At 39.7% G+C, this 27,708-nt stretch overlaps 1 long non-coding RNA gene across 3 annotated transcripts in view; it reads right to left on the minus strand.

The window, feature by feature from the left end:
* The window catches only part of LOC114230093 (uncharacterized), a 45,170-nt gene that overhangs the window by 9,534 nt on the left and 7,928 nt on the right, over nucleotides 1-27,708 (minus strand). Inside the window, exon 3 of one of the 3 annotated variants that reach the window (XR_008555704.1) lies at nucleotides 22,245-22,293. The exons of 1 other annotated variant lie outside the window; for it this stretch is intronic. This is a non-coding gene — a long non-coding RNA (uncharacterized LOC114230093). Of the gene's footprint in view, nucleotides 1-22,244; nucleotides 22,294-27,542; nucleotides 27,554-27,708 lie in introns of those variants that run through there. One more of the 3 variants, XR_008555706.1, reaches the window with a different exon arrangement.

The following is a 27,708-nucleotide window of genomic DNA, read 5'->3' on the forward strand; positions in this document are numbered from 1 at the left end:
TGGGTATATGAAAGACTTTGCTTCATTCTCTTTTGATCCCCTGTTATATTGCAAAAAGTGCATGGTGAAAGTCTTGCCTGACTTTGTTAGTCCCCACCATCCCTAGAGCTAAGTTTTGACTAGGTGCCAGGAATGAGAAGGTTTGGTGAGTACAACCTCTACTAATGGCCTGTATTCCTGACCCTAAAGCCAGCAAATGGGCAGAAGTGTTTGTCAAATTAAACTGGGAAATCCGTCTGTATTTTTTGAAAGAAATTAGGAGCAGAGAGAAAGTGTGTCTAGTTTGTGAAAATACAGAGTGGAAAGGATGCATTCAAGCCTGCAGCCTTGACTTTGCCTCTGTCAGGCCCCCTCATCTTGAAGGAACCAGAGGCCTTGAGAGCAGTAAAGGTCAGAGGAGGGGATGACCTGCCTCTTGCCTCCTGCCGTAAATCGGCTGCCTTAACTTGCACCTTTGACAGCCTGAGTTACATCAGCTCCAACTGCTTAGCTGGCTGGATGCACTGAGGTGAAGAGCAGAATGGGGATTAGGGGGAGGTGCCAGGAGCAGGAGCAGGATGGAAGCATCAATCCCAAATGCTTTGCCTGCTTTAGTGCTGCGGGAAGTGAACTAGGCAAAGAGGCCTCCTGGGATCATCAGATGCCAACAGGAGTCATCTCCAATGACTTCTCCTAAAAGCAGAGACAACACAAATTGTACTTGGGCCTGTGATATTTACAAAGAGACACACTGCAAGCTCATTGCAAAGAAACCTCTCTTGTTGCATTCTTAGTTGTGCTGTGTGAAGTCAACACAGTCGCCAGGAGGAAAAGATAGCAATTCAGGTAGAATCTGATAGTCCACAAGAGGAAAAGGGGTGGAACGTTTGTGGTCTTTGTCTATTGCACAATAAGAGGTTTGAGGGTTGCTAAATGTCTCACCCCAGGGCTGGGAAAGCACGCATGGTTTAGAACTCAGCTCTCTTAGTCTGAACATGAACATGAAATATTGAGTTGATGGAGTGACTGTAACAGTGCACGTCTGGAACGCAGAGGAGCATTTATGATAATTAGAAATAATCAAATCCAGGCCACAGAAATTGGTGCAAGAGAATATTAAGTAATTTGTAGCCAAATGACTTTAGGACCTTAAGGTAAAATTTCCAGGTGGTGCTTATAGGACCCATAAACACTTGATTTAAAGGGGCTATATTAACATGGAGGTTTATGATCAGAGCATTGAAATTAAATTGATTGTGTCTGCTCTGGCTCTAAAAATAAAAATTGAATAATAATTCAGCTACCTAAGTTAAAAAGCTTACAGCTATGACTTGCACAGCAGGGCAGCATATGACATAGCGCTGTTCAAGGACTGGGGCACATAGTACCAGAAAAATCTGACCCAGATTGAGAGGACTCCAGGTTCTCACCCAGATTTTCTATTCTGTTTCCCTGCACCCCCTGGGAACAGAGCCAACACCCATCTGTGTGAGGGGTTAGGGAAGGCAGTGTCCCAGGTGACAATGTACTGAGGATTCTTGAATGCCTCTTAGTTCAAAGAGCTAAAGTGGTGGCTGGGTGATGTGTGCAAAACAATACGTGAACAAGACAGAAGTGTGGTCAGGATGAAGAATGGAGAAAATTTGGGACATCCTTGAGGAAACAGAGTGCCTTATAGAGGGTTCCTTGGAAATTTCCAACTAAAGGGAGGAAATCAGTAAGAGTATCAAGCTGACTCAGATACCAGACAGGCAGTGGAGGTTATAACAAAAATTCTTGTCCTGCCTACCTTATGGGCTAGTTGGGAAAATCACATGAAGAAGTGTGTTGACATCATTCTGTAGACCACAAATTGTAGTACAAATGCAAGCCCACATCTAATATGTGTGAAGCGAGGTGATAATTATTTGCTAAGTGAATAAAGTCAATTTATGGGCAGCAATGTAGGAAAGGGGAATATCATTAACAAAAATTAGAAAACATGAGTCTTTCTCCTTCCTAAGGGATTTACTGGCCATTCTAAGTTGACTAGCATTGAAGTTAAGAACACTGACTATGGAACTTGGACTTAACTCCAAATTCAGCTTACTTCTTTCCTAGGCCTCAGTTTTCTTGTCTGCAAAATAAGGTGGTAATAGCATTGCTTAGCTCAAGAGTGGCCTTCAGGATTGAAGGACTTGGTCCACATGAATGTTCCATAAAAAGAAAGAATCCATAAAGAGAAAGAATCAGAGGATAGATAGGGCTGGAAATAGAAAACTGGAGTTATTGATATATAGAGGGTATTGAAAGGCATACGAATTGACAATATCACAGGAAAAAAAATCTAAAGAGAAAAGGGATTCAAGGACTGAGTCCAAAGGCACACCAACTTTAAGAGGTTAGGAAAATTTTTTAAAAGTATCAAAAAATTTACTTCTTCCCTTAGAAGTAGCAGCCCCTTGGGTAGAATGAACCTTGGAGAGGGTGGTTTCCCAGGACTATGAGAATTAAAGGCTTCTAAGTAGGAGAGGTTGATCAACCATAGTAAATGCTGCTTCTGGACCAAATAAGATGAGGACTGAAAACTTCCCATGGAATTTCACAGTGTGAAGGTCATTGCTAACCCAAATGAGAGCACATTCAATGGTTGCATGGGGCCTAGTCAGCTTGGCTCAGTGGCTGCGCATGGACCTATGAACCAGGTAGTCACGAGTTTGATTCCTGGTCAGGGCACATGCCTGGGTTATGTGCTTGTTTACCAGTGTGCGGTGTGCAGGAGGCAGAGAATCAATGATTCTCTCTTATCATTTATGTTTCTATCTCTCTCTCCCTCTCCCGTCCTCTCTGAAATCAATAAAAAAATATTTAAAATATTGTTGCATGGGGACCAAAACTTCACAGAAGATGGTTCAAGATAGAATTGAAGGAGAAAATTCAGAGACTGGGAGAATGACTCTCCTTTCCAGAGCTGTGCTGCCTGAGCATTAGCTAGAGGAATGGGACAGGTCAGATGTGATGTTCAGGATGGGAGAAATATGATGTGTCTGAGGCCCTCCAAGCCCTGAATACTCACCCACGGTTCACTCAAGGTCCTTATCTGCTTCTGGGAATGCTTGTTTGTCCTCATTCTCACTCTGATGCTTTCTCCAGGTCATCTACTGCAGACAACTGGACCAACAAGTTTCCAGCAGTTCAAACACAAATAAAGAGATGAGAAGAGTACCACATGTACCTTGAGAGTGAGCTGAGAACATTGTAGAGTCAGAGATAATACAATGTGACAGGAAAAGGGGGTGTAAAAAGAAAGAAAGAGGAACCTCGGCCTTGCAGGGCAAAATTGGAAAGTTGAGTGTTGTACAGAAGCTTCCAGTGGACACACAGCAGTGTGTCTGCTGCTCTGATTCTAGTGTCTGAATTTTTCTCTCTGTCCTTTAAGGAAAATATTTTATTCTAAAGATGGTCATCAATACACTTGATACCCAAGGCCTTTATAGTCAAGTAGGAGTTGAACGACAGCTCTGTAACTCATAATGCCTTAAAGCACAGAATCTTTTCATATGCATCACATTATGTAGTATCCAAAACAACCTCCAGAGGTGAGTGTTATTAATTTTTATTTACAGCAAAGAATCTGCAACTCAGATGATGTATCTGACAAGTGGCTCTTGCTCCAGGAAAGTTTATTTTTCCAGGACCCAGAAAACTGAGTCCATGGTTCACATACAAGAAATTCTGTTGAATTGAAGAATGGGTGAAAGATAAATATCACATGATCTCACTCAATTGTGAAATATAATGAACAACATAAACTGATGAACTAAAATAGATCCAGAGACATAGAAGCACTGAACAGACCATTCAACCTCAGAGGGAAGGCTGTGGGGGGAAGGGGGGTTAAGAGATAACCAAAGGACTTGTATGCATGCATATAAGCATAATCATGGACACAGACAGTAGGGGAATGAGGGCATGTGCCCGGGGTGGGGCGGCGGGGGGGGGGGGGGGGGGCGCTGTGAATGACTGGGGAGAGGTCAATGGGGGAAAAAGGAGACATATGTAATACTTTAAACAATAAATAATTAAAAATAAAAAATAAAATAAAGGGTGAATGGACCACTGCAAATAGAACATACATAACAATGAAGGTAAGAGATGTTTCAAACAACAAGTTTATAGATTTATTTTGATGTTTGAAAAATAATTGTTCCAAAAGTTTGATCTGTGAGATATAGTACCAATTCTGTAGTTAAACATTAGTAATGCACTAACTAATTTAGCCATTGACATTACTAAAACAGAGGTTTGCCATATAACTATATTTTCCAATATACTGAATTGTTCCTTTAGGCAACTTTTTACTCAGTTAAACCATGCTGGCATCCATCTAATGTACCTTTCACATATCTTTAACTTCTTACTGCACAAAGTTTGCCTTTCTTTGATAATTCTGGGTCACTCAAACTTGTGATTTGCCAAAATAAACATAGATTTTGAGTTAATGGGTTGAGATAGAACATATTTTATTTAATATATATTTAATTCTGAAAACGGACTTTAGTGGTAGGTTTTGTTATCCCAACATCATGCATGAGGATGTCAAGATGATGAAGATGGAGGGCATTCTCTGTATTAGTTACCTATTGCTATATATATAAAAAAAAAACTACCACCAAATCAGTGGGCTAAAACCACATACTTTTATATCAAGTTTCAGAGGGTGGGGAGTCTGGACCCTCTACTCAGGGTCACACAGGTTGAAGTCAAGGAGTTGGCTGGGATGAGGCAGAGCTCACTTCCTTGTTCTAACACTGAGCCACTCAGCTCTCAGAGGCTGCCTGTCATCCCTGCAACTCAGCCCTCTCCTCTTTCTTAAAGGCAAAGAACAGCACACCTGCTGGCTTGGAGCCTCTTGCCTCTGACCTTCTCTTAAAGGGCTTACCCAGAGAGGTCAGGTACACCATGATGATCTACCTTTCGAATACCTAAAGTTCAACTGATCAGAAGTTTTAATTATACCTGCAGAATCCATTCACTTTGCCATGTAACAGAGCATAACCATGGCTGTTATGGGTTGAACCATGTTTCTTAAAAAATAATAATAATAACATGTTCAAGTGCCTGTGAGTGTGGCCTTATTTGGAAATAGGGTCTTTGCAGATGAGGATGAAGATGAGGTCACTAGGGTGGGCCCTAATGCAATATGAGTGGCATCCCTATAGAACGGTGGAAATTTGGACATGGACTCATGCAGTCAGGGAGAATGCCATGTGAACTGGAAGGTAGAGATGGAATGATGTTCCTAGTAGCCAAGGAATACCAACGATGGCCAACAAACCCAAATGCAATGAGAGAGGCCTGAAACAGGTTCTCCTCAGCCTCAGAAGGAGCCAATCCTGATGACACCTTGCCTTTGACTTCTGGCTTCCAGATGCATGGAACAATAAATTACTGTTGTTTAAACTGCTCAGTCTATGGTGCTTTGTTTGGCAGCTCCAGGAGACTCATACAATATGACATTCCAGTATAGTCACAGTTCTGCCCATCCTCAAAGGGAGGGATTATATAAAGCATGTTCATCATGGGGAGAAAATCCTGAAGCCACCTTGGAATTCTGCCCAGCACATTCTTCCAAGTCCACAGCCAGATTCTCTTCTGCCCTCAGCACCACGCAGACGTTCAGAGTTGCCCTTGAAGCACTGGAAATGCCACATGGAGCTGTTCCACGTGACCCAGACCATCACAGCGCGTGCTGTACAATAATACCTGCAACATTCCTGGGCTCATTTTATTATCTGTAAAATTAGAGGATGGAGGTAAATGATCCCTAAAGTTCTTTACTTTCTGAAATTCCATAGCTGGTTCTTTTCTACAGTTACGTGCAGAGACTTGGTTAGTGTTGGTCTCCTTGCAGCTCTGAGGCCAGTGTTACCTCTTTGAGGTTTGTAGCTGTGCTCTGGGTAACTGGCTTGCCAAGATCTGAATTATGGTATAAACAAGACATTACCTCATTTGGTTTTACTAGATGGGGTGTATAATTAACCCTTTTAATAGGAATGTAGACAGCAAGCTTATCTTATGAGCATCGTTGAACAAACTCTCCCAGTGGATTGAATTACTGGTTCTGACCTATCTTGGTAGAGAAAATAATTTAAAAAATAATAATTGAATCTTTTTAATGTAAATGTCACTTCAAACCCATAATTCTATCACCTTCTTATTATCCCAGTTAACAAAGTATGCCTTATATATTTTATTTTTATTTTTAAGGTCTCTTTTCTGTACTAAAAAAAGTTCTTATTTTGTCTAAAATATAGTTTTATAGAGAAAATATTTCAGTTGTTGGTTATAAGTGAATTCAAAATGAAGTGTTTTATAACCATTAAGTCACCTTTTTAACTATTAAAAAGTAAAATAAGAACAATTTCCCTCCCTGAACCTTCTATGTACCATGATGCTTCTACACAAACTCTAACTTATTATATATCTCAGAACACACAGGGAAAACAATAGGAAATCCAATTCAGGAACAACAACAACAAAAAATCCATCAGTCATTAACCTTTCATCTGCTCAAATGCCTCGTGAATAAAATCACTTTCTAAGAAATGCATCACTTTCTAAAAATATAACACACATGGGAACACATTTAAAAAAAAAGTCTTTGAAAGCATAAAATGCTGCTTTGCATAGAGGAGTTACAAAACAGCAATCAATCTTTTCATAAGAACTTTTCGTCATCTTTTTTTTTTCAATTTGAACACACAAATTCCAGAATCTTTTATGAAACCTTGTTGTAAAGTGAGGCTCTGCTGCTAAAACTTGCACTTTGTGGCACTTTCCTGCCACCTCTGGCCAAGGAAGACTTTCCCCAGCCTTTAAATGCACAGGAAGACCTGGTGGAGTTGTGTTAAGTAGAGGGCATGGTGTTGCTTTGCCTTTGTTGGGGTATTTCTTTCTGGGTCCCCTGAACTTGAAATTTCTCTTTAAAATGTCCATTAATTCCTATTAGGGGGCTACTAGTAAAGAAAATTGCATGTTAGCTTTTATCAGTCTGTATGAATAAATGTTAACCATTCTCTGTTAAAAGCCATCTTTTTAGCTTCACTCATGTGAGAACAGCCAGAGCAGCAGGCACATCAGCAAATCATTCAGAAGATGAATGCACTCAAGCCCGCACAAAGACTCGGAGATGTGTATTAGCATTATAGATTTTAATTTGAAATAATGTCAGTCTTTTCGGGCCTGCATTGTAGTGCATGAGCTGCCATCTGCTTATAATAATGAGTCTGACAATCCACGTAAATGTGATTTGCTGCCTCTTTGCCAACATAATGGTTGGGATATTGACCCTAATGGTGAAGCAGTCGCAGGCATTTCATTCAATAGAATGAGGACAGGCCCTGAGCTGAGCTTTCTGAGGATCCAGGTGGCATAGCAGTTAAAAACAAACATCCGTACCTTAGCTGGTTTGGCTCAGTGGGTAGAGTGTCAGCCTGTGTACTGAAGAGTCTGGATTGGTTTCCGGTCAAGGGCATGTACCTCAGTTGCAGGCTCATGCAGGAAGCAACCAATCGATGTGTTTCTCTCACATCAATATTTCTCTCTGTCTTTCCCTCTCTCTCTTAAAAAAAAATCAATGGAAAAATATCCTGAGGTGAGAATTCAAAAACAAACAAACATGTATTTCCCACACAAGTGGCAAAAGTATGCATGTCCACAATGGTCATAATTTCTATTCTTTCTCAAAACTTCAGTACAATCAACCAAATTAATGAGAGACCAGATCTGAAATAAAGATGCTAGCCTCTCCCCACATTTCTGTTTCTCTCTGTAACATCTGAGATAAGAGTTGACCAACTAGGAACTCAGAGGAGCCCTGTGGTCCAGCTAAGCCATATGTGGCTATTCATATATAGTCACTAGCCATATGTGGCTATTCATATATACTTTTAGGTAAATAACATTTTATTTCCTCAAAAATAAAAAATAAAACATATGTATGCACTCATGTTCCTAACATAATTATTCACAGTAGTCAAAAGGTAGAAGCAACTTAAGTGTCCACAATGAATGAGTGAATGAATAAGCAAGAGGTGACATACATGCAGTGAAATATTATTTGGCCTTAAAAAGCAAGAAAATTCTGACACATGCAACAACATGAAAGAAGCTTTGAGACATTGTACTAGAGTGAAATAAGCCAGTCACAAATGAACCTGTATTGTACAATTCCACTTAAATGAAATACCTAGATTCATTGCTTGGTAGGTACAGAGTTTCAGTTTTATAAGATGAAACATTTCTGGAGATGGATGGTGGTGATGTTTGTAAGAATGACATATGTACTTAATGCCACTGAGCTGTACACACTAAAAAAGTGATAAAATGGTACCTTTTAGATTATGTATATTTTATCCCAACTAAAAAATTAGTTCTTCATTTGCCCAATAGTAGCTAGTGGGTGGTGTATTGGATGGCACAAAAATAGAGCATTTCTATCATTGCGGAAAGTTCCACTGGACATCATTGCCTTAGAGGAATGTGGCTAGGTCCAGCCTGGTGAAGCGGGAATTTGATGTCTGGAATAAAGTAGTCATAGAGAGTTCTGTGCTCTGCATCCCTGTGCACACAGGAAACATGGCATAAACAACCTCCATCCATATTCATACAATATAGATGTGACTTGCAAAATTGAGCTTTACAAGTTTTGATTTATATTGTTTCTGTTTTCTGTGATGCATTTTGTAAAATTTTCAGAGTAATTAACCATTAGACTGCAAGAGATCGTTGTAGTCAGTCATGTGGTTCTTCTCCTCTTCCAAAATGCATGTATTTAAAACACTGAAAGTAAACCTTTAATATTATTATAAAAGCAAACCAGGTTGATCTATGTCATTTCAGAAGCTAGTTTTGGATGTAATTCACCAATAGAGGAACACGATGAAGTAATCAGAGGCTACGGATACATCGGTAGGAGGTATAAATTAGAGGCGGGCAGGGGAATCAGTTCTGCTGACCCCCGGCCATCTGTTTCTATCCTATTTTGGTCCCATAATATCTAGCAATAGGGCAGCATGCTTATGCTAGTCAAAGCATCTTCAGGTAAGAGATTCTTGAATGATTTGCTCTAAAGTAAAATGTCTTCAAATATAGAGTGTTATAGAACTGTACCTAATGAGCTAGTTGCTAAAATGTTGAATAAATCTGATGGTGTGGTGTCTCATGTCACATATCCCATAGTTATTATGATACAAAAATAACTCCCATTTTATATTCTCTCAAATTTGTCATTTTCTTTTTTTGAAGGAACAATGACATCTACCTCATGATAATTATAAGAATAAGTGCACATAAATGAACTAGAAAGTGGTTGATGTGTTTTTATGATAATGATTTTTAGTTTGTCAACTGTTAATCCATACTTTGAACGTTTGTAATTTATTTGACTTCATCACATTTAAGGTCTGCTCAAGATTATGGGAAACAGGAAGGAATTAACATAAATGAATTCAGATGAAACATGCTGGGCTGGGACTTTCACCTCTGCTTTACACATAAATCCCGTTTGCTAGAGGTGAGATGTTCTTTCCATTTCACAGATCTGAGAACCAAGGTTCAGAGATAAAAAGTATCTTCCCTAAGGCAATGGATGTGGGCCAGTGGTGTACCCTGGAATTTGCACTCATGCTGTCTGAATTTGTTCAAGAAAAACCACTTCTATTCCTGTGACCTTGAACTAATGGAGTTATATCCTCTCTTGATTTCACACCTACATTATAGCCCAGGGCCCTTCTGAACAAGTGAGTGGAAGAAATGAGTGGACAGAGCTTAGTGCCTACCAGGCAGTAAATGCTGAGTAAGTGCTGGGCATAGTTGTTGAATTTCAGTTGGGTGAAATTTCAAATCTATTCCTAAGTTTGAGTTTTCCACATGCTAATTCTGAAGGTGTTATCATTTATCAACAATTCATTCATTTTAACCTAGAATTTTAAGGGCACAGATGCATTCTATTGTCTTTCCACCCACAGAACCTGAATTAATGTCTGGCACTTAATAGTCAATGGATGCTTCCTGCAGGAGTGCTCCAAAGGCACCACGGGGAGTTTCCCTGGGAATGGACTCTGCTCCTGCTGAGGTGTTGGGCCTTCAAACATCTGGCAGGTAAGTCTCTAATGTCTTTCTTGTAGCCTCTCAAAAATCCCTCATAGTACAAAGTAAACCCTTCATCCTGCATAACTTCAATGTTCACCTCTGTTCTTTTGTTTACAAAGATAACTTTCTCATCCTTGATGCCAGATGTATTTTTAAATTTAACACTCATGTATCAATGATAATAAAATATGTAAAACTGCATAACTTGTACATGTACATGTACCTGAACATGGTCTGTTCTATCATAAACAGAGCTTCTGAAATGTACATGTTTTGTTAAACCAATTGATTCATTGTTTTACCCCATACACCCCAACTGTCTAATGTCACTAAAGAGTTCAAGCTATGATCAACCTGATCTATAAGATTGTGACAGAGTGGCCTGCCTCAACCCTTTTGGATTTATTAACTCTGTTTCAAAGGTAATTCAGCCTCTGTTTTGATAATCATAAACAGTAATGCCACTTGTCAATTTATTTACTTTGAAATAAAATAAAGCACCATTTTATTTCACTGTACTGACCCTTTGGAAATTTGAAAATCATCCTCATTCTCAATATAATTAGCTTGGGATATAGATAAATGTTGAGTACCTTATCCACAATATAAAAAAAATATGTTCAACTATCACTCTTGCAAATGGACTTCAAATATAAGTTCTTTATTTTAAGTTTTATTCAATTATAATTTAAGAACATAAATCATTGCAAATGTTCACTCTTCAATATGCTTTTTTGAGGAACAGAAGTACCATAACTGTGTTCCAATAATTGAAGTTAAGCATACTTGTTACCTTCAAACTTATTTTTTGTCCTCAATCTAAGAAACTATTGTTAATTTTTAAACATCTTTCTATTCAGTTTCTTCCATTTCAGTTTCATATATTTATGCTACTCTAACCACCACTCCATTCATCCAATTTTTCTGTCAACTTTTACTAATCAGAAGAAGACTAGAGGAAAATCTTCTCTTCTTAAAATTGCATTTGCATTGTTTTCATTTACCATTGCATTTATTTCAGTTAATGCAATTAATAAAAGTAATTCCACCAGCATTTATTGAACATATTTTTATTCTAGACCTAATTTGTGGAGGAAATCAGAATAAACAAATACATAAAACAAAGCTTCTGCTTTCAAGACAGTCATGGTCTTGTGTCAGAGACATGCATGCAAATCCAAAATTCAAATGAACTGCAGTGATTCTCCAGAGTAGAGTGGGCAGAAGGCTTTGAGAGCCAAGAAAGCAGCAGCTAGGGTTTCTGAAGTCCTGTGTGGTCTTCAAGGCTGAGCAGGAACTGAGGTGGGGGTAGGCAGGGAAATGACAGAAGGTGCCAAGTATGCTCAAAGCACAGAGTCTTGGGAAATATAGACTATTAATGCAGTTGTAAGAAACACGCTCTGGCTAGAGGCTTGGTTCTGAAATGTATCTCTTAGGATATAAGGAGGATGTTTTTTTATTAACTCAAATCCTAAATATAGGATGTAGACTAGGCGCTAGGTGTGGGTAGGTTGTCTGGCATTCCCATGGTCATCACTTGGAATTTAGAAATGTGTGTCTGGACCTTAGGTGAACGGTCTGAGCAGACATGGTGACTTTCTGTTACCAATACCTAAAGAGGTGGGGGCTCAGGGCTTTGGGGAGCAGGGGGTCTCCTAGGATGACAGGAAAACCAAGAAATAAGGAGAAGCTAAAAGACATTAAGAGTGGACCAGAAAAAGACAAGGTGGAAATATATATGCATAGCGAGGAGATCACAGAGACAAGGAAGGACAGAGTACTCAGCATTTTAGGAGAAATCAGGAAGGTGAGGACTAAACATTACCCTTTGATTTCTGTATTGGAAATCAGGACACAGTTGTTTTTGTTAGAAGAACAGTCCCAGGGAAGAGCACATTCAGGGAGGCCCGGGATGGTGGGAATGTTGGTGGATGAGGAATATGATCTCAATTTATTAGGAAACAAAGGCAACTAACATTGGTTTTAAGTTGGATATGACATAATCATATTATGTATTTTAAGAACATTAATTGCCCAGATGTGTGCAGGATGGAGTAGGATGGGAAGAGAGCCGAGTTAGGGAGATCTGGAGGAAGCAATTTCCTTCCTCTAGGAAGGAGGCCCCAGGGCTGCCCTGAGATAGGGCAGAAGAAATGCAGGAGCAGATCAATGTGGAAGGTATGGGGCTCAAGCACAACCACAAAGCTTTGGGGATTTGTGTATGGAGAGATGGTCTTTTCTAATAGAAATGGGGAATCTAGGGGGGGAAAATACTTGTGAGGGGGTTATGAAGGGATTTAAAGGGGGAAGTGCCCAGCAGGCATTTGAAAATAGAAGTCTAGTCCAAGAAGACAGACGCAGGACTTGGGATTAGATGTAAAAAGACACAGAATATGATTGAGTGGGTGAGAAAAGCAATAGAAGCAATTGGGTAGAATAATAATAATGAAAAAATCAATGCTGATAGGTCATAGAGGTATCAAATGCATGCATAAAAGGAAGTCCCAGTGATAGAGGCACATCTGAGCTCACAGCATTTGACTGAAAAGAGAGGTTCTGACTGGGAGAGGCTGTGATCTCAGAATGGGTGGTTCTGGCCTAGCTGCAGGGTTGGGAGGAGCACCCTCCTGTCCATAAAATCATGAATTTCAGGTAACTTCCTGCAGGCCTATGTGAGGGCAGGAGCTGGGATGACAGGGCCCTGGGTCTGTGAATGGAGGTGGGGCTCCTAGGTATAGAGCAAGTCATATGGGTACAAAGGCCAAAAAATCCACTTTGTGAGGGACTAGAAGATGAGGGTGGCTCTTACCCTTCAGGCAAGACCAGGTGAATGTAGCATGCAAACAGATGCTAGGAGAAAAATAGAGTGAGTTAGCAAGGCTGATCTATTTTCTGTGCAAGTGATCTCCAATGCAGCCCTGAAAGCTCCCCTGCTTCCCTACCTCAGTGGGTGAGTAAAAGCATACCTCCAGGACACAGCACATGGGACCTGTGGGGATAACTGTACAGAACTTCCAGTTCTCTCCTGCCCCACTCTGGGGAAACCTCATCTATCAGACATGCAATCAGAGGATGAGGCTCCTTCACAATTTCAAAGTGCCCGCATCCCCAAATCCTGTGCCTTTGTTTGAAGATACTTTATTTTTAAATTTTATTTTCTTATTTTTTGGTCACTTCTGACGCCAGCAATTTGCCTACTTGCTGCTTGAACCTGAGGCTGGGACAGGGTGTTTGTGTGTGTGTATGTGTTATGGTATTAGTGGGATTGGACATTTTGGCAAAATACAATCAAAACAACTTTTCAAAGATACCATTCTGACTTATTTGGTAACATCTGAGGTTTCTGATTTTAATTGGGATTGTCTGATCAAGTCAAACTTTCGATTTACTTCTGTTTCCAAGACAATGTTTTCAGGTTGAATAAACTTTGAACACCAATGAAAATTTAATGTAAAGCATGTTCCCATCAGCAAAGAACTCATGTACATTATTGGGTGAATCAGCTCAGAAAACTTAAAGTGATGACTTTCAGCGGAGGTGGGAGCATTTCCCTAAGTGCCCCCACTATATGTCTGCATTCACTGGAACTTGGAACTGTAGCATGTAGCCTACTGACCCATAGAGAGTCCATGGCATTTCCATGAGAGCAAAAACAAAAAACATAAAATAAAATCCCAGTCACTGAGTTTGAAATAGTTCCACTACTATTGAATTTAATGTTGATGACCCAGAAATACTATTAACACAATAACAACAAAAGCCCTTAGTAAGTATATGTAGTAGAAGAAAGTGCTGAATTTTCGATGAGTTGGTGAGAACCCCGGCCAATGCCACTCTATTTATCTCTCAGGCACAGGAACTCAATGTCATTGGTCTCAACTGGTAAAATGCTGCACTGGTATAGCCATTGAGGCAGCTCTTATTTATGGTATTACCAAAACTAATTAAAAATGAACACATGCCCAGCCAGCATGGCTCAGCGGTTGAGTGTGGACTTATCAACCAGGAGGTCACGGTTTGATTCCAGGAGGGCACGTGCTTGGTTGCGGGCTTGATATCCAATCTGGGGCGTTCAGGAAAGAGCCAATCAATGAGTCTTTCTCAACATTGATGTTTCTATTTCTCTCTCCCTCTCCCTCTCCCTTCCTCTTTGAGATCAATAAAAATATGTTAAAAAGTGAATATGATTATTACTCTTGGATTTTATACTTCTTTCAAATCATTCTAAATACTGAGCTCAAAATACTTGCAATTTTCTGAGAAGTGAAATTATAAGAAAAAAATCATATTGTATTATTATTAAAAGAAAGTTGTTGCATTATAACATTGACTCAATTGTTTGCTTTTTTTTTTCAGTGAGAAAAACAACAACAACAAAAACTAGTTTTGGTGTAATTTGAATCCATCATTGGGTGCACCCAGGAATAAAAATGTCTGGTGAGAATGAAGATATATTCAGATTAAAAAAAGTTTTCCTTGGAAACCTCAGTGTCCAATTCTGGAGAGTTCTGAATGTGCTTCTAGGTGTGTTAATACTCACATTATTTAAAATTTGAGAACAAATTGCACTTTAAAGTGCAGTCATGGCCACACTTTGGAAACAGTATTTTATCATGTGAAAAAGCTTTATATTGTGGCATAATCCAGAAACCAAAGCTTGACAAGGTCACTAATTATTGAGAAGCCATCATGTGCTGGGCACTGCTGAGGAAAGAGCAGAGAAGGCAGATGAGACCCTGCCATGCTTGTGGCTGAGATGGGGACAGCTGTGGGGAGACAGACAAAACATCAAGAATCTGCATGTTCTCATACACATGAAGGGTGAGCACTGAGGGGGACAGGCTGGCAAGGGGACCCAGTGTTGAGAAGGTCTCTATGAGGAGCCGCCCCTATGGACTCTGTGTGACCACAGGGACCAAAGACAAACAGGTCCTGGGACAAAGCAATTTGGCAGAAGGGATAGCATGCATATCCTTCCATTTCTATGACCTACCACACAACACTTTGCCCAAAATATATTCCATGGAGTGTCAATACATAGAGTTGATTCTGTGATCTGTGGTCTACCACCCGACTACTTACTACACTGGGTGTACATCTTCTTGGGAAGCCACTGGATTGAGAATCAAGTCATTCCTGGTTACTCCCTCTGCTCTCTACTAACCAGCCGAGATTTGTGGTCAGTGTCTCCCTCTCTGGGGATGTATCTCTTCAGAGAAGTTAAAAAGACTGTACTAGGTAATTTCTGGGGCTTTCTCTAGACCTCTAACATTCCACTCTTAACAAGTAGTAACCTTACTTGAAATCATAAAAACCTAGAAGAAAACATAGGCAGTAAAATATTAGACATTTCTCATAGTAATATTTTTCTGATGTTTCTCCTCAGCAAGGGAAGCAAAAGAAAAATGAACAAATGGGACTAAATCAAACTAAAAAAGTTTTGCACAGCAAAGGAAACCATCAACAGAACGGAAAGACAATCTGTTAAATGGGAGAACATATTTGCCAATGATATATTTTATAAGTGGTTAATATCCAAAACTTATAAAGAACTTATATATCTCAATAACAAAAAAACACCCAAAAAAAAAACCCATAACCCCCTCACCAAGAACATTCCAATAAAAAATGGGCAAAGCACCAAAGAGAACATACAGATGGCCAATAGACATATAAAAAGATACTCAACATTACTAATCATCAGAGAAATGCAAATTAAAACCACAGAATTATTATTATCAATAAATCAACAAACAAGTGTTGGTGAGGATATGGAGAAAAGAGAATCCTCATGCACTGTTGGTGGGAATGCAGATTGGTGTAGCCACTGTGGTAAACAGTATGGAATTTCCTCAAAAAATTAAAAAATGGAACTGCCTTATGACCCAATGATTTCACTTCTGGGAATTTATCTGAAGAAACCTGAAACACAAGTTCAAAGAATATATGTAACCCTATGTTGCAGGGTCATTTATAATAGCCAAGATTTGAAAGCAGCTCAAGTGCCCATCAGTACATGAGTGAATAACAAAGCTGTGGTATATTTACACAGTGGAATATTACTTGGCTGTAAAAATAAATTTTACCTTTTGCGACATCTGGAGTGATGTTAGGAAAATAAACCAGTCAGAGAAATACAAGTAACATGACTTCACTTATATGTGGAATCTAATGAACAAAATAAACTATCAAACAAAATGGAAGCAGACTCATAGATACAGAGAACAGACAGACAGCTGTCAGAGGGAAGAGGGATTGGGAGACTGGGGAAAAAGGTGAAGGGATTAAGCAAAACAACAACAATGAAAACTCACAGATACAGACAACAGTATGGTGATTACCAGAGGGAAAGGTGGCTGGGTGGGGGGGAATAGAAGGAGACTTGGCTTTGGATGGTGAACATAAAATACAATATACAGATAATGTACTTTAAAAACTACAAAAAATAATTAGTAACTAAACACAATGAGATTTATGCTCACAGAATCCTCTTACTTGATTGTTCTAGACACACTTTTTAAAGGATAAATTTGTTTTTTGTTTGTTTTGTTTGCCTAAAGAGACCTTCGTACATTGAAAAAAAAAAAAAGTGTCTACTCAATAAATGTTAAAGTTGAATGCCTTTTATTTTAAAACTTTGTAATGAGTCTGAATAAAGTTTTACTATCCAATAGTTCCAGCCAGCCATTTTTTACAAGCGCATTCTCATTACCTAAATTTTATTACCAAGAAATGAATAAAAAACGGTCAATTTTGGATATTTAGGAAAAATTCACCTTTAATAATATCATCTTTTTAAATATAATTGAGATGTCCAAATCTGTAATCGGGTTGTATAATCGGAAGGCCAGATACGATTTCTACAGGCTCACTTATTGCTGGGGCCTATTTTAAACACTGAATATTCTTGGGGATTATTTCACCCCTTGAAAGACTTTTGAGACATTAGCTCACCACAATATTCAGCCACCTGCCAAGCATTTTATTAGTCTCACTAACCACCCAAAATAATCCTCAAGGTTCCTTTTGAATAAAATTCCAGGCATTGAATGATAGAAAATAGCATTAAGTTGCCTAAAGAAAATAATCAAGGCCGAGCTATGGAAAAACAGATCAGCTGAGTCCTGGAAATGACAGTGAAAGGAAAGGAAGCAAACTGCCAGCTGGACAATGCAGTGGGATTTGCATCATTTTATGTAATGATCAGCACATCCAGGATGGTGGTGACCAAGTCCACTCCGATTGTGAAAGCATTACAGCTCAAGGGAGTGAAAGCAAGCACTCAAGAGCTAGTGTTTAGGAGGACCTGGGTTCCAGTCTCCTTGGTCCTGCTCTGTTTACAGTCATCTGTACATCAGCTATATAACACCTGAGTCACCTTTCCTTGAAGCCAAGCCTGCTGAAGCAATTAGGCTCATGGCCCTGAGAGCATGTATACAGCAAGCTACAGGCACCTCAACTCTAACTTCCCATTCATTGAAATGCAGTGGCAATGGATGTACTCACCTTCTCCCATTATTCTAAAGTAGGGACTTTGAAAAGAAACCATCCTCTGGCAATACACCATGTGTGGATGACTGATTCAAGTAAAAGGAATTAATTCAGTCTTCTTGGATCTGGGTGTTCTTTGTGAAGATAGTGAAAGAATGATACTCTTGTTGATTTTGGATACCTTATTTTTCCTCTTACTTTTACTCAAAGCCTAGGCAACCCACAATCCATCTAAAACTGGTCTTAGATTTAGCCCAACAAGAGTGTATTTATTTTATTTTTAATTTAGACTTTTAAAATCCTGATTAGATGGTCAACATGATTACAATGTAAATAGCACCAGAGAAGTTCCTGCTCATGAAATTTTTCTTATATAGTCTTCCCCTCCAAAGTCTTTTATCTTTACTCCTGTGATTAACCAGATAGTCCCCAATTCCACTCAAAATCTAACAGATAAGTTTACTTTATTTGGACAATTTAGCATTGAAGTTAGGTTTCATTCTAAGCTTCTTTCTAATATAGGCTGATATACCACGTAGGCAGCTATCCCAAGATGGTCAGGAAAGCCATTTATTTGAATTTTTAAGGTGCAATTCTACTTAAAACAAGGTTGGGTAATTTCCACATTATATCAAAGTTGTTTTGTTTCTCAATACATCAAGTATAAATGAAGATAGGTAAGAACTAAATCTTAAACAATAACAGCATTAACAAGTCAGTGCTTGTTTGTACCTGCCCTGGCTCTGTGCAAGGTACTTTTATGTACAGTAGTAAGTCATAAAATCCAAGCAAAGTGCCTGGAACATAGTAAGCAATCAATGAGAAATAGTTAATAAATATGATTTAAAAAATGAGTGAATGTATGAAAGGGAAAACTTGGTAGTAAGTTTTATTCCTATTTCTACCTTCCAAATGAAAATGAAATACAGAGAAGTGAGCAAAATGCCTAAAGCCATGTATGTAGTAAGGCTCCCAATAGGGATTTCAGCCCAGATTGTCCAATTTTAATTTTGATCCTCTATCTACTTCAAAGAGAATATTCATATTCACAACATTCATGTCTGCAAAGTTTTGAATAATCTTGACTATAATATATTAAATAGTAGTTATGTTGGGCTTTAAACTCATTGGTCAGTATTTTCAAAACCTGTTAAAATTAAATCTCAGGAAGCAACAGGTTCTGATTTTCTTGAATGAAATCACTTCTGAATTAAGGCATGTCTAATGCTTCTACTACAGGCCAAAGTTACTAGCAGAATTCTCCTTTTATTCATTCTTGGGAGCTGAGTATGCTGTAATTTTCTTGGAAATTCTGAGCCCTCTATGATGCATTATTTATTCAACAAACTACTACACGTGGTTCTGGGTCCCCAGGGACTAGATATTGGGGATGGTTCTAGATGTTGGTAGATTATATAAGTAGGAGGAAGAATAGAAGAAAGATGGAAAAGGGTAGGAGGAGGAGTAGGAAGAGGTGGCAACAATGGCCTTTTTGCCTTTGCTACAGTGGTAGGTGGGATCCAGAACCATTGTCCTGGGATCCTGCCTATTAGCCCCAGGATTGAAGGCATTCTTGTGTCCCCATCCCCCCAGAGCCTGGTAAAGGGCCTGTACTTTAGTTCAGTTTAAACTACTCCTCTCAGGTATTGAAATTCAGAAAGGACAGCTGTTTGGATCCTACTCTGGTCTTGATCCCATCAAATAAATATTATCTACTAGTAGCCCATTTGCACGAAGATTCGTGCAATAGACCTTCATTCACCTGGCTGCCTGCACCAGTTTTCTGCTGGCACTGGGGACCCAGGCCTTGGCTGTGGCCACCGCCTTCTGCCTTCTTTCAGGGCCGGGGCTTGGCCCCGGGCGGTGGCCTTGGGCTCGGCGCACCCAGCGTCCCTGCTATCGATTGCAGGGGCCGACCCCCAGTGGTTTCCTGCGATCGGCGCAGGCTCCCCGCTGGTGCCCAAGGCCGGGAAAGCCTCGGGTGGCTTTCCTGGCCTTGGGCTCTGCCACACCCCAACGTCCCTGCAACTTTTTCCTGGTGGGCGTCGTTTGTGGGCGTGGCTTGGTTGGTGGGTGTGGCGAAGGTGTGGTCAATTTGCATATTTGTCTATTATAAGGTAAGATGGTTCTTTTTTCTCCACATCCTCACCAGCACTTGTCATTTGTCCATTTGTTGATGGTAGCCATTCTGACAGGTGTGAGGTAATACCTCATTGTCATTTTAATTTGCATCTCTCTGATGATCAGTGACTTTGAGCATTTTTTCATATGTCTCTTGGCCATCTGTATGTCCACTTCGGAGAAGTGTCTATTTAGGTCCTTTGCCCATTTTTTAATTGGATTGTTTGTCTTCCTATTGTTTAGTGATTTCACTCATATGTGGAATCTAATGAAAACCAAAAACAAAAACTGATGAACAAAATAGATCCAAAGACGTAGAAGCATGGAACAGACTATCGAATCTCAGGAGGGTGGGAGTGGGTGGGTGGTTGGGAAGAGATCAACCAAAGAACTTGTATGTATATAGGCATCACCCATAGACACAGACAATAGGGTGGTGAAGGCCTGGGGCAGGTTAGAAAGGGTCAATGGGGGAGGGGGGCCGGAAGGGGACTTATGTAATACTTTCAACAATAAAGATTTTTTTTAAAAAAGCAATATCATTTAATGACAAAATAAAACAAGGAATGTGTTCTCACCCTGCAATCACTCTATAGTTGAATCAACTGCCCACACAAAAAAAAAACCCTAAGTGCCCAGATTAAGTGCCAGACTACAGCCATATATTTCTTTAAAGACCTAAGTATTTTAGAATATTTATTTTGCTATAATAATAGTGGTAGTGATCCAACACTGCTAATAGTTGTAATTAAATTGTAACTGCCTCTCCATGTTTTTTATGTGTGGTAATTTTTTTTAAGTTAAAAGACCTCTTACCTTATCAGCTTTAACATATTTGTGTGCGTATAAAACTTACTTAAACCTTTTATAATAGACACCTGTTACCAATATTCCAGCTACATGGTACTGCTTTTGCAATAACTCCACATGCATTTAACACTTTAGTTAAAGGATATATTACATAAAGCAAGCAATTAAGCAGGGAATTACAAGCTTCTTTTTTGCTATTGTTCTTGGTATTTGCTTTAATATTTATCCTGTGTTTGGATTAGTTAAGCCTAGTATATAGTCCTTTATTTTAAGGATTTTTTTTTTTTATTTGTGCAAGGTCTTAAGGTAAGCTTCTTATGTGGTTCATCTGAACACTCAACAACTGACATTCACTGGCTGTGTGGAGCATCTGTTATTGTCTCTATCATTATTGTACCACTCTCCTCTCAGAACTGTGCAAATCTTAGATCAGCAGATAAGGAGTCTATGCCCTTTCCTTTGTTTGTTTGTTTTAAATAATTCAATATTTGTTGTTGCATTGAGGAAGACATGTATGGATTACTGAAACCCTGACCTAGATCACCCTGTGTTTATAATATTATAAGAAAACATGACATGCATCTGATTGATAAATTGTTTTGAACTATTAAATATCATATGTAGGTCTGTGGAAAATGATCTGAATTGGAAGCCATGCACTTAATATACCAAAAGTTGACCAATATTGCATGAATTTAAAGTATTTACATGCTCCAATTCCTGTCCCCCTCCCCCCCCAACACACACACACACACCATGGTAATCTTAAAGTTCATGACTTTCAATATTGACTCTCAATTCTGACACTCAAAATTTTCAGAAAATTATTCAGGCTTTTATTTACATTTAAAATTGTTTATGGTAGTAATACAATGGAAAGTGGGGCATGTTTGAAATATAGTTTACTTCTTTTGTTGTTGTTGTTCTATTTTTTTCCCCTTGGTGTGCAGTATCTTGCACTGGCAGAGGTTTCATGTGCTTTTGATTATATGTCCAATATCACTTAAAGCAAATGGATTAACTTCCCCACTCTAGGAGGTGGATGCCTCCTACTGTGAGGGGTGGGGCAAAGTCAGTGACAATGTCAGCATGGCGGCTCTCCAGGTCAAAGAAGCCTGGTCTCTACCTCAGGGGGTTGTGTGGCTGGGGCCTCACTGATTTTGATATTTTCCTGCACATCCCTAAGGTCCCAAGTGGCCTACCTGACACAGACATCCTTGTGATGATGTCTTTCAGGGTTTTACTTTATGGAAGTCAGGGTAAACTTTCAGACTCCAATAGCATTTCTGGCACTGTTCATGATACACTAGTGATATGAGATTTAAGCCTACTGTATTGACATTTTAAACAATATCTTCCTGCATATATATGTATTAACATACATGTAGACACACATATATATATAGCTACATCTACATCAATAGCTATTACTATGACTTTAAGATTACTTATCTTTGATTACTGCCAAACTGTCTACTTGTTGTCCAAACAGTAGAAAATAGAACTGATGAAAAAGTTTCCCTGTTTCTGAACTGGCAGAAAGGGCCAGCTGTCTGGCTGGCAGAGTATGGCCTTCTGATCAGCTGTGAGGCGGCACCTCCATCACTCTGCAGCTGGGTGGGAAACAAGTAGACAAATAGCAAAGTGTCTTCCAGTGTCTCTCCTGTCATAAGGACACGGGCAGCTTGGGCAGTTAATAATCATAAAGATGAGGGTCTTATGTCACGTCTTCATTGTTGTCTCTCACTGTGTGTGTTCCTGAAACAGCGGGAAAGAAGCAATGGAAAAACAGTGATGAACTTGATGAGGATCTGACTTAGATGAAATAAATTTCATGTCCAACCGAATAGTGTTAAGGAGAGTAGATTAGTTTCATAGTTCTTGAATTAACCAAGTGAAAACACACCACAGAAAATTCCAAACTCTGAAGCCTGTGGGCAGGTGATGCGGGCAGATCCCTGTATTCCTCTCCCCCAGGACAGGCAGCCCCCATAGGACCCGAGATGCTGGCAGTTGGGAGGCTGACAGTCCATGTCAGTGGATGAGAAATCAGCTCAGATGAAGTTGAAGACAGGGAAGGAAAAAGAAAAAAACAACAAATGATGTTTTCTATATTATTTGTTTGAACTTCACCTTCTCATACCCAACTCTTGTCTATCATGGGGAAGATCCAACTGTAAGTAGGGTTGCCTGTCATAGAATATAATTCTTCACCCTGGTAAAGAGACTTTTCATTATATTTTTCCACAGCAGAGTTCTTGAGGGAAAATACAAGGCATCTGGCAGCTGACCCAGCACAACAAACTTCCTCTCCTGTCAGTTTCAGTCCATCCTTAGAACTGAAATTTTCCTCCAGCCTTTGCCTCTTGTTGGTCTTTCTTTAATCAAAAGGGGAAAGTTAAACCTGTCAGCAGGTGCACACGGAAGCTCTAAGACAGAACCAGCCAGACCTGGAGATGCAATGTCTATGCTTCTTCCGAAAATGATCCTTGTCCAGTAACAGTTAAATGTAGCACGGGGGTTTCCTCCCCCTGCTCTTGGGGAGTAAGAGGGGGATGAGGCTGGGGGAGGGCAGGAAAGGGCAGGAAGGTTTGTGCTGCTCCATTTCTTTGAGACAATGGCCTGTGCTGACATTGTCTATTCAATGTGGAAGATGGGCCGTCAAGTAAAGCAAGACAAATGCGATGTCCTGACTGATTATTCCCTACACACTAAGTCAATGAGCTTATTATCACTGCAATTACATTACTAATGTCAACAGATGCTACGCGTAGACAATGAGGTAACAATTAAGTGGGCTCCCTTCCCCCACAAACGCTGTGCAAACTCCCTCACTTCAGAAGGCTCAGATGTTTGCCTGGACACACACAAGGGCCCTGAGAATAAAGCAGGGTGTGTCCTGGCAGTGAGGGGCTGACGATAGCATTCTCTGATCACAGGACAAGGATAGTACCCCTCCATGATCAGCTTCTCCACATCAATATCAGAGTTTCTTGATGTCTATAAATGAAACTGACTTGATAATTAATACTAAATGTAGCTACATACACACATTTCTTCTGAAAATGCTAGATTATACTGACAATTTGTGTTTCTGAATATAGATAGCGCTTTTCATTTTTCTTAAGATGTCACCATACAAGAAGTTTGCCAATAATGCATAGTGAGTTTTCCTATTAGTATATATTTTGAATAAAATAGAATACTTTACCCAAATTGCTTTGTCAAGATGTCCTTCTGAGGACTAATGATATGAGCCCCCACAGGGGCAGAGTAGTGCCCCCTGGTGGTCATATCAACTCATACTTGCTTCTCCCATCCCCATAACCCCCAGCACTGGTTGGTATGTGGTGTATAAAGATGAGCATGTGCTTTCTTTCTTCCTAATGGTCCACTCTCCCAAATTCAGGGGGCACTGTAAAAAGAGAGGGAGAGTGGAGATCAAGGAGAATAGATTCTAGGTTTTCAGACACAGACTGGCTTGCTAATTAGATAATCCTGATATTGAAGACAATATGGGCATAGGTATTGCTTTAGTGAATGTCCATTAGATTCTTTGCAACCGATTCAAACATAGGAGCTGTGATTCTACAGTAGCCTGACAACTGCTGGTAATGAATTCGGGAATCTGACCCAACTGAGGGAATAGATTGGGGCCACCTGTTGACATGCTGGACATTTTATCATAGGCACCAGTCACGACACAGACAGTCCTGGGATTAATCAGGGATGGTGGCATTGCTCCAGTTTTGAATAATGACTTTTCTTTCAGAAGACAACAGCTAACTTCACAGATGAGAATTTCAATATATATTTTTATTGCTTTCCAAATATGTCTGGGTCAGTGAAAACTATTTCTAATGGATATATTTTTTAAAGATGTTTATTTGGGGATATTTTGGCACAGAAAGGTGGAAGATGTAAGAGACAAATAATCATGATAATAATAAAAATAGAAGTACCTCTTACCCAAAAGAGGAACTTTTAAAATATAGACACTTATAGATTCATAAGGAAAATTGAAAACCACCACTAAAGTTAGTTTAATGTATGAGACCCCAAGTGTATGCTAGTTCCAAGTAAACCTTCTGGCTTGAATTAATATTTCTCAGCTTCCTGTTATGATCCACTTATAAAAAACAAACATACAAACAAGCCACAGGGCACATCCCATTTTTCTTCTAATTAAATTTGCAGCAGAGAATCTGATGAAAGTGAATATAGCACAGGTTGTCAGTTGAAGCATCCTAAATAGCCTCACCACGTAGACCCACATCATTTCTGAATTTTAATGCCATTTGTGCATAATTTTAAATTAGAATTATTTTAATACTTGTATAGAATTCAAAGGATGCCAGCATAATAACATTTTCTAAGCCTTATTTTAGGAAGTATGGACTAAAAAAAATTACTTGAACCATTGAATTACATGGGCAGGAAGTAAAAAGTTTGCGGTAAAAGTACTTTTTCTAAGAGAAAAATAGTGACTTTGAAAAGATGTATAATAGAGTGACAGATGTGAAGATGAAGATGCAGATTAAAATAGATACAAGCAATTATGTAAATAAGTTTAAATATATGTAAATACCAGTGCAAACAAGCACAGACATTAAAGTTGGTCTCAGCTTTCATTGATTGGACAATCATATGTCCTATATAATAAAAGGTTAATACACAAATTGTCCCTTCAGGAGTTCAACCAACCGGGAGTTCAACCGCTCACTATATCATGTGCTGACCACCAGGGGGCGATGCAGAATGAAAGAAAGCCTCAGCCAGAAGCCAGCAGCCAGCAGCCAGGAGAAGGAAGGCCCCAATCAGCCCTGACGGCTGGCCAGGCCTAGGACCCTACCTGTGCACAAATTTTGTGCACTGAGCCTCTAGTTTATACATGAAATAGCACCTGAAGAAAGTCCTTCTGTGTTTCTTTCTCAGCAATGACACCATCAGCCCCTGTGAAAGGACAGTGACCCAGTGGCTGGTGTGACCTCACTGTGGGGAGGAAATGCCTCACTCATGTCCCTGCTTGGAAGGAACTTTGGGAGGCAGAAGGGAGAGCACACACTTTTGCTGGCTGTGTAAATACAACTCTTTCTTGCTCCAATATATGAACATGTTTAGTAACTTGTATTTCCAAACTCCCCAGTGAAGTGGGACCTTGAAGAATATGTATTTCAAATTTTATTTTGCCTTACAATAAAAGGAAATGGTCATTTGAAGAACTTTTCAAAAATATATTAAAAAATTCTTGCAAGGACACATTTAGTTTCTCACACCTTTTCTTTGTACTCACAAATGGCATGGCTTTATCAGGACATAACTAACCTCATTATAAAGCAATAAGGTTCTTGAATTAAATAGTGAAAATATTGGATGTCTAAATTGTAATCAACTACTAAGATATCTGTTAGTATGCAGATCAATACCAAAGAAGTATTTGATTTAGGGTTTTCAATCATAAATTAATCTTACTTTTAAAGTATCCCATTTCTATTGCATATCTGTCTTTTAATAATTTAGATAAGTTGAGTAAGTATTTAAACTTCTGTTTTTGTCTTTTTAAAATTTTTAGTTACTGATTTGAGAGAGAGAGAGAGATAAAGAGAGATAGAGAGAGAGAGAGAGAGAGAGAGAGAGAGAGAGAGAGGTTGTTGCACTTTTTTATTCATTCATTGGTTGCTTTTTAACTATGTCCTGACTGGAGATTGAACCCACAACCTTGTTGTATCCAGAGGACACTCTAACCAACTGAGCTACTCATGAGCCAGGGCTTTTGTGTTTCTTCAGTAGGTGGTAAAACCACAGGTGACTGACTGAGACATCATAAATCAAAGACTTTTGCTGCCACTTCACTGGCTGATCACCAGCAGTCCAGTCTCTGAGTGTCTGGTGTGCTGCTCTCCCCTCTCCTCAGAGCGTTGGTCAGCTGTGCTCATCACTGCCCACCATGCTGCAAATGTGCCGGGGAGTAGAGGCATGGCAGAGAACTCCTCGTGGAGTCACTACCCAAGGGGTGCTGAACAAGCTTGTGTGTTCTTAGTACAGAGACCTGCACCACTGCATGATTCCCATGCTTCTCTTAATGTTTCTTGAGACAAAGGGAGATCTGGACTCTTGTTCTTTCACTCATGTGTTTTGCAATGTTCTGAGCAAGAGAAGACAGACAGATTGACATAGACACTAAAAACAGAACTACTATAAGTTCTACCTCACCCCCTCCTTGGTGGTAAGTCCTACTGTGACTTCATGTCCCCCAGTGTAAGCCAGGTGGCCTAACTCCATCCAGCCATTACCAGTAGTCCTTTCATTTCTGTTCTCACTGATGCTCAGGACAATGACTTGTGAGTACACAGTATCCCCAGCCATGGCAGGAAGTGACATCCTGTTCACAGCAGGTGAGTGCTTGAGTGCATCCTTCCCAGGCTGATAGTTGCCCAGGGATGGTCCAACTGCTCTAGGACAATGGTGGGTTTCATAAGGTTTTCAGCTTCAATCCCTTTCTAATAGGCAGCTAAACAGAAAACCTGTTTAAAAGAAATAGTCCAGCACTAAAGCTGCAGAATAAAAGTCCTGTCTGTGCCTTATCACCGGAGGCACAGTGTGATTTTATTACTTGATATTGAGAACAACTAAATTCACTCCCACTTCAAAAGAAAAAGTAATTTTAAAAAAGCCATGTCCTAAAGAGCACGTGATGGTACTTCTCCCACAAACCCTTATCACACCAACATTCCAACACTGGGGCACGGGGCACTTTTTAAAAAGGGGACAGACACCACAGGGTCTCTGAAGGTATAATTTTGGGCTGCTGCCCTACAGAGAAACTATGGATTTGCAGCCCAGGGTGCCTCATGTTTCCGTGGGAGAGCATGAAATCACATCATTTTCTGGCAGTTTTGCAAAAGAGTTGGGGAGATTATAAATATTCAGAAATCCTTGGGGAGGAGCCACACTACCTGCCCTCGGTTCAGTTGCTCTGTTGTCAGTTTTGGGAGCTTCGCCAGGTGAACACGGACTTCTGGTGTATGACAAGGAAAACAAGAAGTGCACATTTCCAGCAGATTTCATAAACAGGCCGTCTGACTTCACGTCAGGCAGGACGAGGCAGAATTTGGTTTTCTCCACCAAATTTGGCTCCCAGCTGTGAAGTGTCAAGTCAGACAGGAACGAGTA

The sequence above is a fragment of the Eptesicus fuscus genome, chromosome 4 (genome assembly GCF_027574615.1).
Source record: "Eptesicus fuscus isolate TK198812 chromosome 4, DD_ASM_mEF_20220401, whole genome shotgun sequence".
Taxonomy (NCBI): Eukaryota; Metazoa; Chordata; class Mammalia; order Chiroptera; family Vespertilionidae; genus Eptesicus; species Eptesicus fuscus.